At 42.2% G+C, this 14,040-nt stretch overlaps 2 pseudogenes; both read right to left on the bottom strand.

The window, feature by feature from the left end:
- Window positions 1-605: 605 nt before the first annotated feature.
- On the bottom strand, window positions 606-2,690 carry LOC113094128 (zona pellucida sperm-binding protein 4-like; annotated as a pseudogene).
- A 3,228-nt stretch (window positions 2,691-5,918) lies between these two features.
- On the bottom strand, window positions 5,919-7,744 carry LOC113094119 (zona pellucida sperm-binding protein 4-like; annotated as a pseudogene).
- Window positions 7,745-14,040: the final 6,296 nt, after the last annotated feature.

Here is a 14,040-nt window from a genome sequence, read left to right as displayed (position 1 = left end):
ATGACATTTCTAAACCAGGCAGTGCTGCCAAACACAAACACACGCTCACCCAGCTAACCAGTCACAGTACATTTTATTTCAGAATGCCAGCATTCTTTTGATACAGGAACTATATGAACCATTCATTCCAGACTGGGGAGAGAGTTGTAAAATGTGAAAGTTCTTTTTAACCACCTATGAGACCTTGTTCTTGTACACCTTAGACCATATTCAGTAAGATGATAACATCATGGTAATGAATATGCACAATATGGTTATCGTGGTTACATCTAAATACCAGGAATAACTAATTATGCAGCCCTTACCCTGGAAACCCCAACATATTTAAATGGTCATTCAGATTTGTACAGTGTTCACCACACAGCACCAAATATTTAGACGTAATGAGCCAATTTTCAAACTTATTGTCCCATTTTGATCTGGACTACAACAAACCCAAGATTTTGTTGGTCACACTTTACATTGTTAAACTGCCAATTAAATTATGAACATTAATCTTAGGTATTCTGGTAAGTAGGTTGGAGAAGAAAAAAAAAAACCTGGCAAGAGGGACATGTAATACCAGATTCTGCAGAACAACAGCAAAGGACAAGATAAATTGTAAAGTTCTGTAAAGTTTATTAAAAACTAGATTTACATGACCAGAGTAACTTCTCCACTAGAAACCACAGTCTGCTCCCCAGAGACTGCCTTGATAGGAGCGTCTCTTCCTGAAAGAGATGTCAGAAGTGAGAACACTTATAAAATGTGCAGTTCCTCGTCAAGAGAAAGCAAGAACTCACGTTTCCTGGTGCAGCTTTGCTCACAAGAGCCAGATGATGGATGGCACACCTCTGTACTGCAGTGGATGAAGATCTGACAGGGAAGAAAGAGGCTCAAGTCACAGAATCCACAAGTAGTAAAAACACAAATGTTCAAGTAACAGGGGGCATACGGTTTCCTGCAGAGCAGCCAGTGAGGCTGGATCTACAAATGTGAACATCTTCACAACGAAGCGCTTGTAGTGGGTTGGGAACTGAAGACCAGAAGATCCAGTCACTGGAACCAGTGTGGTCAGATAACGGTCATCCTGGTTAGGGCATCTGAAGACAAAAGAGAAGGTTAGAAAGGGTCTCCCAGCAGACTAACTGGATCAAGATCGGCTGTACACTCACCCATCGATCAGAAGGTCCCACTGGGGGAGACTGAGTGGACTGGGGGTTGAAGTAGTCCAACAGCGTCCCAGCATCAGGACAATGTTGGGGTCAGTCCTCTCCATAATGTGCACCTCAACATACACCGGCTCTCGCAGGACTTTTGTGATGGGATAATCAGCGTCACTGTAGTAGGACGTGTAGGCCTCATCCCCTGAGGAACACTGCGGTTGAACCGGACTCAAATTCGAAAGGCTTTAGGCAGACACAGAACAGGACCTTACCTTCAGCACAGCCTTTGGTGACACATTGGCCATTGGCCAGTCTGAGCTCCACCCGGAGAGGTCCAGGAGCAGCTACTGGTGGAGGTGGAGGAACAGAGTTGACCTCCACAACCAGAGCTTCCACAGAAGTTTCAGAGTATCTACACTGGAAGAGAAACCTGGACAACACATTGAGCTTGTAGCATTTATCAGGGATTAAGGTTCACACCAAGTCATAGATCACCTACTCAAAGTGACTGTCCCTTGTGATGGAACCATATGGTCCAATCCCCACTTCATACGATGAGGTCATTCTGTTTTCATACACCACATATCCGCCGTCCTCCTGTGAATAGGTACGGTATCAGCATCCAGTCAATCATTAGCAATGCAGAATAAAACCAGTAGCAGCTGCTCACCATCACGCTCGTGCCACATGCAGTCACAGGGAACTGGTATATAGCAAAGGAAGGTGTGGACCCCACAGGAGCACAAGGTGGGTCATTTCCACCCAGTAGATGAACAGAATCCAGACTCAGTCAAGGCAGAGTAACATCTCTAGACACCACTACCACAAACTGACCATCTCTAATACACTGGACAGTCACTAGAACAAGGTACAAGAGCAGGTTAATGCAGAGAATCAGTTTAACACGAACAGAAGATTGAGAACACTTACCCGTCCTCCCATAGAAACACTGCTGTGCTTTAAAGCAGCAGTTAATAGCTTCACACTCAGCACCACTGATCCCAGGTAGACCACATTGGATCTGCTCGGAATCAGCTACAGCACATTTATCAAGGGGATCTGCCTGCACTACTGGCTTCTGATGTGGAAACTGTGGTTTAGGTTGTTGAACTGGCTTCTGAAGCGGAAACTGCTGGTAAGTTGGTTGTTGAACTGGCTTCTGAAGCGGAAACTGTGGTTTAGGTTGTTGAACTGGCTTCTGAAGCGGAAACTGCTGGTAAGTTGGTTGTTGAACTGGCTTCTGAAGCGGAAACTGTGGTTTAGGTTGTTGAACTGGCTTCTGAAGTGGAAACTGCTGGTAAGTTGGTTGTTGAACCGGCTTCTGAAGCGGAAACTGTGGTTTAGGTTGTTGAACTGGCTTCTGAAGTGGAAACTGCTGGTTAGTTGGTTGTTGAACTGGCTTCTGAAGCTGAAACTGCTGGGTCATCGGAGACTGAACATCCTGAAGTGATTTACTCCAGTTTGGAACAGCATGACAGAAAGCACAAACCAGCAAAATCTGAAGCAAACACCAACTTCCAGCCATTGTTCAACAGCTAAACACAAAGTGGAGATGCTGCCCTTTGGTCTTTTTGTACTCTACAGATTTAAGCTAATTAACGATAGTCCCTCCCTCTTCATTAACACTCATGGTTCTCATGACTTGCAGAAATGGTAGCTTGCAGCTGGGTGTTTCTCCTTGGATCTCAAGATAGACTTCTTATTTTTCCTATTTTTTTTACATAAATGCACAAATTTAATTAGAAAAATCTTACTTGTGATTTTGCACATTTTGCAAATGTGCAAAACGGTCGACACTGTCAGTATGTCATGTGAGATAGTGAATGATGAATATCTTACTGATAAAGTGAACATTAAGTGGAGACATGAAGATGTTAAGAGGCTGGTTTTGAGTTTAGGAGTCTGATGGCCTGGGGGAAGAAACTTCTCCCGAGTCTCTCGGTTTTTTGCCATCAGGCTGCGGAAGCGCTTACCAGATGGCAGCAAAGTGAAGAGATGGTTACTGGGGTGGGTGGAGTCTTTGATGATTTTAGCAGCTCTGCTTCTGCAGTGTTTGAGATAGATGTCCTGCAGAGAGGGGAGAGCAGACCCTGAGATGCGCTCAGCTAAGCGCACAACTCTCTGCAGGGCTTTGCATTCTTGACTGGAGCTGTTCCCATACCACACTGAGATGCACTGAGTCAATACACTTTCTATACCCCCAGAATAGAAAGTTTTCAGGATTGCTGGTGAGACCCTGAATTTCCTCAGCTGTCGCAGATGGTACAGTCTTTGGCTGGCTTTATTAACCTGTGTTTGAATGTGTGTAGTCCAAGTCAGGTCCTCCGAGATGTTTACACCAAGGTACTTGAAGCTGCTCACCCTCTCCACAGGGGTCCCGCTGATCATAAGAGGAGTATAGGGCTGCTGCTGTCTCTTCCTGAAGTCCACAATCAGCTCTTTAGTTTTGCTCACATCAGAGAGAGACAGTTGTCCTGGCACCATGATGTTAATTTCCCTACCTCATCCAAGTATGCAGTCTCATTATTGTTGTGAATGAGGCCTAGAACCACAGTATCATCAGCAAATTTGATAATGGATGTGGAGCTGTGGGAAGACACGCAATCATGTGTGTAGAGAGAGAAGAGCAGGGGACTCAGGACACAGCCCTGTGGGGCTCCTACGTTCAGGGTGATGGAGCTGGAGGTGTACTGGCCTAGTTTCACCACTTGAGGTCTGCCGGTGAGGAAATCAAGAATTCAGTTGCAGAGTGAAGAATTCAGGCCGAGGTCCATGAGTTTAGAAGCTAGCTTTAAGGGGACTATAGTATTAAAAGCTGAGCGATAGTCAATAAATAGCAGCCTTATGTAGTTCCTGTTATTGCTGTCAATTTGTGTGAGAGAAGAGTGCAGGATGTGAGAGATGGCATCATCAGTGGATCTGTTTGGGCGATAGGCAAACTGAAGAGGGTCCAAAGTATACGGTATGGAGGAGCAGATGACGTTTTTAACCAGTCCCTCAAAGACCTTCATGACTATTGATGTGAGGGCAACTGGATGATAGTCAGTCAGACAATAGGGTTATTGTTCTTAGGCACAGGGATGATGACAGATTTTTTGAATGAGGTGGGAACCACCGATGTAGCAATGATGCAAGCTATGTCAATTAGCATTGCAATTGTGTGTTTATGGTCATTCAAAGTTATCCACTCTTTAATAGTGTTCTCAAAACGTTGGCACAAAAACATTATTCATGCATTGTTCGTAGAATCGGTAGATGGACCGAGGGTGAGCATATTTTCAGCAAATCTTCATTGTCACTACTGCTTTATAAAACTCTTCTCGTCCCATGCAGAGGACAGGTGTCTCAAAGCCTCGGCCGTGCCTTTCTTTGCTCACCTCCTAACCAGGCGGTGCAATTGGGTTTAGCAGGTGGGCTGTGGATTAGGAAGCTCTTTGTAGCTAGAGCATCCCGGTACTTGAGTTTCTCCACAAGCGAGCGGATCTGAGACAGGGGTGGTTGCAGGAACACGGGCATCAAGGACATACAGACGATTATCACACAGTTCTCTGACAGAACCTTACGAGTGTCAATGGGACACTGGTGAGGGACAAACACAGAATGAACTAGGTTTATGCTGGGAAAACTGTTGCTTCTGTCTACTCAGCGAGACAAATATTTTTGATAAAATTCTATACGGTGATGCAAGCTATGTCAATTAGCATTGCAGTTGTGTGTTTGTTGTCTCTCATGTTATAAAGCATCTTTGCATGTTATTCAGCTGTAGTGATATCAGATGCATTCGTCCATAAGGGATTTCCCAGGTCTCCTTTGTGAAACAAACATTACATGAGTGTTTGGATTAGGATTAACCCTGCTCCATAATGCTCACATCTCATTTTGGGTACAAATAAAATAAAGTACTTTGGAATGCAGTAACTCGTGGTTGTTCAGCAAACGACTTTTTTTCTCTCGAGTCATTTTCTACCACTGCCTTTGGTATGGTCCAAAATATTATGCCCCAGGGTGCAGGTTAGCCTTTTACGCATGAAATAAAAATGCCTGAAGTTTGATATATAATTGATTTCTTGTCAGAAGACTGGCTCTACCAGGATTTTTTTCCTCTCAGCTACACATGCGTAGAAATCATTTTACTTGCCATCACTTTTGTGTGAAGTGGGAAAGAAACGCTTATTCAAAAATACTCTAGAAACCAACACTTTTTGACCGGACAGCAAAGGCAAAGTATGGCAAGCCATACTAGAATTTGTCCTCCAATTTTAACTCTAAGTTACTGCATGCACATTAGAAGCAGTGAACACCCAGTGCAGTTTGCAACCAGTCACTGTGGTGCCTGGGGAGCAACTGGTTGTATTGAAAGTGGAAGGGAGCACGGTTCATTCAATCCCTAACCTACATTCCCTGCTGGTATGGAGTATTAAAACTTTAGGTCACAACTGCCCAGCTTGCAATCAAATCTTTCCCCATATAAGCAGATAGTACTAGGATGACTGACAGACGCACTGAATATGACCCACAAGTTGTGGTGGTTCAGTCTTAGCCCAATCGTTAAATAGTCAGACTTGTGACCTAAAAGGTAACAGATTCAAGTCTCAGTCCCAGCAAGAATGGGGGGGGGGGATTGTTAAACATCCAAGGTTTGTAGAACCTTAGTTTAACGGTGCGAGGAAGAAAAAAACCTGGCAAGAGGGGCATTTAATACCAGATTCTGCAGAACAATACCAATAGACAAGATACCTCGGGGTTCAACAAAGTTTATTAAAGTCTAGATTTACACGACCAGTGTTACTGCGCCACTAGAACCACAGTCTGCTCCCCAGAGACAGCCTTCATACGAGCATCTCTTCCTGTAAGAGAAGTGTTAAAAGTGAGAACACTTATAAGATGCTCAGTTTCTCTTGTCAAGAGAAAGCAAGAACTCACGTTTCCTGGTGCAGCTTTGCTCACAAGAGCCAGATGATGGATGGCACACCTCTGTACTGCAGTGGATGAAGATCTGACAGGGAAGAAAGAGGCTCAAGTCACAGAATCCACAAGTAGTAAAAACACAAATGTTCAAGTAACAGGGGGCATACGGTTTCCTGCAGAGCAGCCAGTGAGGCTGGATCTACAAATGTGAACATCTTCACAACGAAGCGCTTGTAGTGGGGTTGGGAACTTGAAGACCAGATGATCCAGTCACTGGAACCAGTGTGGTCAGATAACGGTCATCCTGGTTAGGGCATCTGAAGACAAAAGAGAAGGTTAGAAAGGGTCTCCCAGCAGACTAACTGGATCAAGATCGGCTGTAAGCTCACCCATCGATCAGAAGGTCCCACTGGGGGAGACTGAGTGGACTGGGGGTTGAAGTAGTCCAACAGCGTCCCAGCATCAGGACAATGTTGGGGTCAGTCCTCTCCATAATGTGCACCTCAACATACACTGGCTCTCGCAGGACTTTGTGATGGGATAATCAGCGTCACTGTAGTAGGACGTGTAGGCCTCATCCCCTGAGGAACACCGCGGTTGAACCAGACTCAAATTCGAAAGGCTTTAGGCAGACACAGAACAAGACCTTACCTTCAGCACAGCCTTTGGTGACACATTGGCCATTGGCCAGTCTGAGCTCCACCCGGAGAGGTCCAGGAGCAGCTACTGGTGGAGGTGGAGGAACAGAGTTGACCTCCACAACCAGAGCTTTCACAGAAGTTTCAGAGTATCTACACTGGAAGAGAAACCTGGACAACACATTGAGCTTGTAGCATTTATCAGGGATTAAGGTTCACACAAAGTCATAGATCACCTACTCAAAATGACTGTCCCTTGTGATGGAACCATATGGTCCAATCCCCACTTCATACGATGAGGTCATTCTGTTTTCATACACCACATATCCGCCGTCCTCCTGTGAATAGGTACGGTATCAGCATCCAGTCCATCATAAGCAATGCAGAATAAAACCAGTAGCAGCTGCTCACCATCACGCTCGTGCCACATGCGGTCACAGGGAACTGGTATATAGCAAAGGAAGGTGTGGACCCCACAGGAGCACAAGGTGGGTCATTTCCACCCAGTAGATGAACCGAATCCAGACTCAGTCGAGGCAGAGTAATATCTCTAGACACCACTACCACAAACTGACCATCTCTAATACACTGGACAGTCACTAGAACAAGGTACAAGAGCAGGTTAATGCAGAGAATCAGTTTAACACGAACAGAAGATTGAGAACACTTACCTGCCCTCCCATAGAAACACTGCTGTGCTTTAAAACAGCAGTTAATAGCTTCACACTCAGCACCACTGATCCCAGGTAGACCACATTGGATCTGCTCGGAATCAGCTACAGCACATTTATCAGGGGATCTGGCCTGCACTACTGGCTTCTGATGCGGAAACTGTGGTTTAGGTTGTTTGAACTGGCTTCTGAAAGCGGAAACTGTGGTTTAGGTTGTTGAACCGGCTTCTGAAGCGGATACTGCGGTTTAGTCAGTTGTTGAACTGGCTTCGGAAGCATATTTTGTGGAGGAAGCCACTGGTTAGTTGGTTGTTGAACTGGCTTCTGAAGCTGAAACTGCTGGGTCATCAGAGACTGAACATCCTGAAGCGATTTACTCCATTGTGGAACAGCATGACAGAGAGCACAAACCACCAAATCTGAACCAAACACCAACTTCCAGCCATTGTTCAACAGCTAAACACAAAGTGGAGATACTGCGCTTTGGTCTTTTTGTATTCTACAGATTTCAGCTAATTAACGATAGTCCCCTCCCTCTCATTAACACTCATGGATCTCATTACTTGCAGAAATCGGAGGCTTGCAGCTGGATGATTCTCATTGGATCTCAAGATATAATTCTTATTTTTCCTATTTTTAACAAATTTAATTAGAAAAATCTTAACTATCTTATCCAATTGTAATTGGTTCTCAAAATTCTGTTAACCTGGTGTTTCTTGAGTCCAATGTCATATTGACAACAAATAAGAATGGTTCAAGTCCAAGTTTACTGGAACTTGCCAAAAGTAGATGTTTTTCTTGGTGCCGTTTTCCTTAACACTCCCCGAAGACAAGTGTGCTCTTACAAATATGAGGAAAATACTATAATAAGCAGTAAATGATTTTAAGTATATGGAAGCTTATTTCCACTACAGAATAAATAAATAAAAAAAGAGAGAAGAAAAAAAGGTAATTTTGACTATTTATGTCATGACTGATCTATCTCACAGTTCACTAATTTCTCAACGTTGCTGACTTTTTTTCTCCAAATTGACCTTTTTGATTCTTTGGGGGAAATAATTCCATAGAATCCATATAAGTTTGTCAGCAAGTTTATTATAAACCACAAAAAACAAAAAAAAACAAAAACATTGTAAAAGAGAAAAACTGACAACTTTTACTCATTACGACCAGACCTCAAAAATACCTTTTTTTAGTAAAACATGACTGCAAAAAGAAAGAAAAAGAAAATCTTCTCTCTTCTCCTCTGACCAGGACGAAACCAGTAGTTCGATTCCAGACTGCAGCAAAGTCAGATTGTGCAGAAGAATCATCTGTTTCCTGTGGTCTTGTCCTGGTGCTCCTCTGAGACAAGGTCCTTTACAGGGGATCTGTATCTGGGCTCTAGTTGTCCTGGTCTCGGCTGTCTTTCAGGGATGTAGAGGTCCTTTCTAGGTGCTGATCCACCATCTGGTCTGGATACGTACTGGATCCGGCGACTGCAGTGACCCTCTGATCTGGACACAGACTGGATCTGGTGGTTACGGTGACCTCGGAACAAGAGAGAAACAGACAAATATTAGCGTAGATGCCATTCTTCTAGTGATGTAGGGCTTGCTTAGTTGGGGTCACTTCATCTACAGCGATATCGTTGACTTGATTGCAAATAAATGCACAGAGACTATTTAACTGAACAGAGATGACATCACTGAATTCAATGATGAACTGCCTTTAACTATCATTTTGCATTATTGACACACTGTTTTCCTAATGAATGTTGTTCAGTTGCTTTGATGCAATGTGTTTTGTTTAAAGCGCTATATTAATAAAGGTGACTTGACTTAATATAAAAGTACAGAACTGAAATTATATCATGTTTATCAGCAGCACAGCATATAATTGAGAATAACGCAATATTTGCCTTTGATTTCGCAGGTAAATGTATGGGATCAAAATCCCACCCAAATATAAGCATAACTCAAATATTTAAAAACACGTGTCAAATAATAACGCACAAAACCGAAAAACAAATGCAATGGCGTAGCCTATTTGTTAATTTGCATAGGTCAACGATCATGTGCAGATTGGAAGGGAAGCCATTCGCTAAAATTGCTTCAAATAGCGTTACTTCTCCGAAATCGTGGGTGTTTTTTCATATTATATTCATACTGTTACAACTTAAGGTAACCTTTCCGCGATTGCGGGTGTTTCATGTCAAATTACATTCATACATTTAAAATTAACACTGTTAACGTTATATCTTCAGATACCTGTCCAGATCAATCAATCAATCAATCAATCACCTTTATTTATATAGTGCTTTAAACAAAATACATTGCGCCAAAGCACTGAACAACATTCATTTGGAAAACAGTGTCTCAATAATGCAAAATGATAGTTAAAGGCAGTTCATCATTGAATTCAGTTATGTCATCTCTGTTCAGTTGAAATAGTCAATGATATCGCTGTAGATAAAGTGACCCCAACTAAGCAAGCCAGAGGCGACAGCGGCAAGGAACCGAAACTCCATCGGTGATAGAATGGAGAAAAAAACCTTGGGAGAAACCAGGCTCAGTTGGGGTCAGTTCTCCTCTGACCAGACGAAACCAGTAGTTCAATTCCAGGCTGCAGCAAAGTCAGATTGTGCAGAAGAATCATCTGTTTCCTGTGGTCTTGTCCTGGTGCTCCTCTGAGACAAGGTCTTTACAGGGGATCTGTATCTGGGCTCTAGTTGTCCTGGTCTCCGCTGTCTTTCAGGGATGTAGAGGTCCTTTCTAGGTGCTGATCCACCATCTGGTCTGGATACGTACTGGATCCGGGTGACTGCAGTGACCCTCTGATCTGGACACAGACTGGATCTGGTGGCCACGGTGACCTCGGAACAAGAGAGAAACAGACAAATATTAGCGTAGATGCCATTCTTCTAATGATGTAGAAAGTACGGTGTTATGTGAAGTGTTCCGGTTCCAGTTTACCTAATTAATGCAGCCTAAAAATCCTTTAACGGATTTAGATATTAAAAGCATATTAGTATGTTATGTGTATGCCAAGTTAAAGAGATGGGTCTTTAATCTAGATTTAAACTGCAAGAGTGTGTCTGCCTCCCGAACAATGTTAGGTAGGTTATTCCAGAGTTTAGGCGCCAAATAGGAAAAGGATCTGCCGCCCGCAGTTGATTTTGATATTCTAGGTATTATCAAATTGCCTGAGTTTTGAGAACGTAGCGGACGTAGAGGAGTATAATGTAAAAGGAGCTCATTCAAATACTGAGGTGCTAAACCATTCAGGGCTTTATAAGTAATAAGCAATATTTTAAAATCTATACGATGTTTGATAGGGAGCCAGTGCAGTGTGGACAGGACCGGGCTAATATGGTCATACTTCCTGGTTCTAGTAAGAACTCTTGCTGCTGCATTTTGGACTAGCTGTAGTTTGTTTACCAAGCGTGCAGAACAACCACCCAATAAAGCATTACAATAGTCTAACCTTGAAGTCATAAATGCATGGATTAACATTTCTGCATTTGACATTGAGAGCATAGGCCGTAATTTAGATATATTTTTGAGATGGAAAAATGCAGTTTTACAAATGCTAGAAACTTGGCTTTCTAAGGAAAGATTGCGATCAAGTATCACACCTAGGTTCCTAACTGATGACGAAGAATTGACAGAGCAACCATCAAGTCTTAGACAGTGTTCTAGGTTATTACAAGTAGAGTTTTTAGGCCCTATGATTAACACCTCTGTTTTTTCTGAATTTAGCAGTAAGAAATTACTCGTCATCCAATTTTTTATATCGACTATGCATTCCATTAGTTTTTCAAATTGGTGTGTTTCACCGGGCTGCGAGGAAATATAGAGCTGAGTATCATCAGCATAACAGTGAAAGCTAACACCATGTTTCCTGATGATATCTCCCAAGGGTAACATATAAAGCGTGAAGAGTAGCGGCCCTAGAACTGAGCCTTGAGGTACTCCATACTGCACTTGTGATCGATATGATACATCTTCATTCACTGCTACGAACTGATGGCGGTCATATAAGTACGATTTAAACCATGCTAATGCACTTCCACTGATGCCAACAAAGTGTTCAAGTCTATGCAAAAGAATGTTGTGGTCAATTGTGTCAAACGCAGCACTAAGATCCAATAAAACTAATAGAGAGATACACCCACGATCAGATGATAAGAGCAGATCATTTGTAACTCTAAGGAGAGCAGTTTCAGTACTATGATATGGTCTAAATCCTGACTGGAAATCCTCACATATACCATTTTTCTCTAAGAAGGAATATAATTGTGAGGATACCACCTTTTCTAGTATCTTGGACAGAAAAGGGAGATTCGAGATTGGTCTATAATTAACTAGTTCTCTGGGGTCAAGTTGTGGCTTTTTTATGAGAGGCTTAATAACAGCCAGTTTGAAGGTTTTGGGGACATATCCTAATGACAATGAGGAATTAATAATAGTCAGAAGAGGACCTATGACTTCTGGAAGCACCTCTTTTAAGAGCTTAGATGGTATAGGGTCTAACATACATGTTGTAAGTTTAGATGATTTAACAAGTTTATACAATTCTTCCTCTCCTATAGTAGAGAATGAGTGGAACTGTTCCTCAGGGGGTCTATAGTGCACTGTCTGATGCGAAACTGTAGCTGACGGCTGAATGGTTGCAATTTTATCTCTAATAGTATCGATTTTAGAAGTAAAGTAGTTCATAAAGTCATTACTGCTGTGGTGTTGGGAAATGTCAACACTTGTTGAGGCTTTATTTTTCGTTAATTTAGCCACTGTATTGAATAAATACCTGGGGTTATGTTTGTTTTCTTCTAAAAGAGAAGAAAAGTAATCAGATCTAGCAGTTTTTAATGCTTTTCTGTAGGATATGCTACTTTCCCGCCAAGCAATACGAAATACCTCTAGTTTTGTTTTCCTCCAGCTGCGCTCCATTTTTCGGGCTGCTCTCTTTAGGGTGCGAGTATGCTCATTATACCATGGTGTCAAACTGTTTTCCTTAACCTTTCTTAAGCGTAAAGGAGCAACTGTATTTAAAGTGCTAGAAAAGAGAGAGTCCATAGTTTCTGTTACATCATCAAGTTGTTCTGAGGTTTTGGATATGCTAAGGAATTCGGATACATCAGGAAAATAACTTAAAAAGCAGTCTTTTGTGGTAGAAGTGATGGTTCTTCGATACTTGTAACAAGAAGTAGAATTTACAATTTTGGCTATTTGAAGTTTACACAGAACTAAATAATGATCTGAGATATCATCACTTGGCTGAATAATTTCAACACTATCAACATCAATTCCATGTGACAGTATTAAATCTAGAGTATGATTTCGACAATGAGTAGGTCCTGAAACGTGTTGTCTAACACCAATAGAGTTCAGAATGTCTATAAATGCTGATCCCAATGCATCTTTTTCATTATCGACATGGATATTAAAATCACCAACTATTAAGACTTTATCTGCAGCCAGAACTAACTCGGATGTAAAATCACCAAACTCTTTAAGAAAGTCTGTATGGTACAAACATAACAGGGGATTTATCATTAAAATTGGTTTCTCTGGATAATGTTATATGAAGCACCATTACTTCAAACGAGTTATACTTGAAGCCTGCCCTCTGAGAAATCCTGAAAACGTTATTATAAATTGAAGCAACACCTCCCCCTTTGCCTTTTAGACGCGGCTCATGTTTATAACAGTAATCTTGGGGGGTGGACTCATTTAAAATAATGTAATCATCAGGTTTTAGCCAGGTTTCTGTCAAGCAGAGCACATCTATATTATGATCAGTTATCATATTATTTACAAAAAGTGTTTTCGTAGAAATTGATCTGATATTCAATAAGCCAATCTTTATCATTTGTTTATCCATATTGCATTTGTTTTTTATTTGTTGAACCTCAATTAAATTGTTAACCTTAACTTGGTTTGGACGTTTTTTGTATTTTCTAGTTCGGGGAACAGACACAGTCTCTATAGTGTGATATCTAGGTGAGAGAGTCTCTATGTGCTGAGAATTAACTGACCTCTGTGACGGGAGGCAGCTAGCAGACGGTCGGTTTAGCCAGTCTGTCTGCTTCCTGACCTGGGCCCCAGTTAGTCAAGTATAAACACTAAGACTATTTGCCATATTTCTAGACAGAAGAGTGGCACCAGCCCAGGAGGGATGAAGACCATCTCTTTTAAAGAGGTCAGGTCTGCCCCAAAAGCTCGTCCAATTGTCTATGAAACCTATGTTATTCTGTGGGCACCACTTAGACATCCAGCCATTGAGTGATGACAATCTGCTATGCATCTCGTCACCACGGTAAGCAGGGAGGGGACCAGAGCATATTACAGTGTCTGACATCGTGCTTGCAAGTTCACACACCTCTTTAAAGTTATTTTTAGTGATCTCCGACTGGGGAAGTCGAACATCATTAGCGCCGGCATGAATAACAATCTTACTGTATTTACGTTTAGCATTAGCCAGCACTTTTAAATTTGCCAAGATGTCAGGCGCTCTGGCTCCCGGTAAACATTTGACTATGGTGGCTGGTGTCTCTATATTCACGTTCCGTACAATAGAATCGCCAATAACTAGAGCACTTTCATCAGGTTTCTCAGTGGGTGCATCACTGAGTGGGGAGAACCTGTTTAATGTTTTGATCGGAACAGAAGAGCGGTGTTTTGACCCACGACTACG

The sequence above is a fragment of the Carassius auratus genome, unplaced genomic scaffold (genome assembly GCF_003368295.1).
Source record: "Carassius auratus strain Wakin unplaced genomic scaffold, ASM336829v1 scaf_tig00215261, whole genome shotgun sequence".
Lineage (NCBI taxonomy): Eukaryota > Metazoa > Chordata > Actinopteri > Cypriniformes > Cyprinidae > Carassius > Carassius auratus.
The sequence above is the reverse complement of the archived record's forward strand: the minus strand, read 5'-3'. Positions and strand labels throughout refer to the sequence as shown.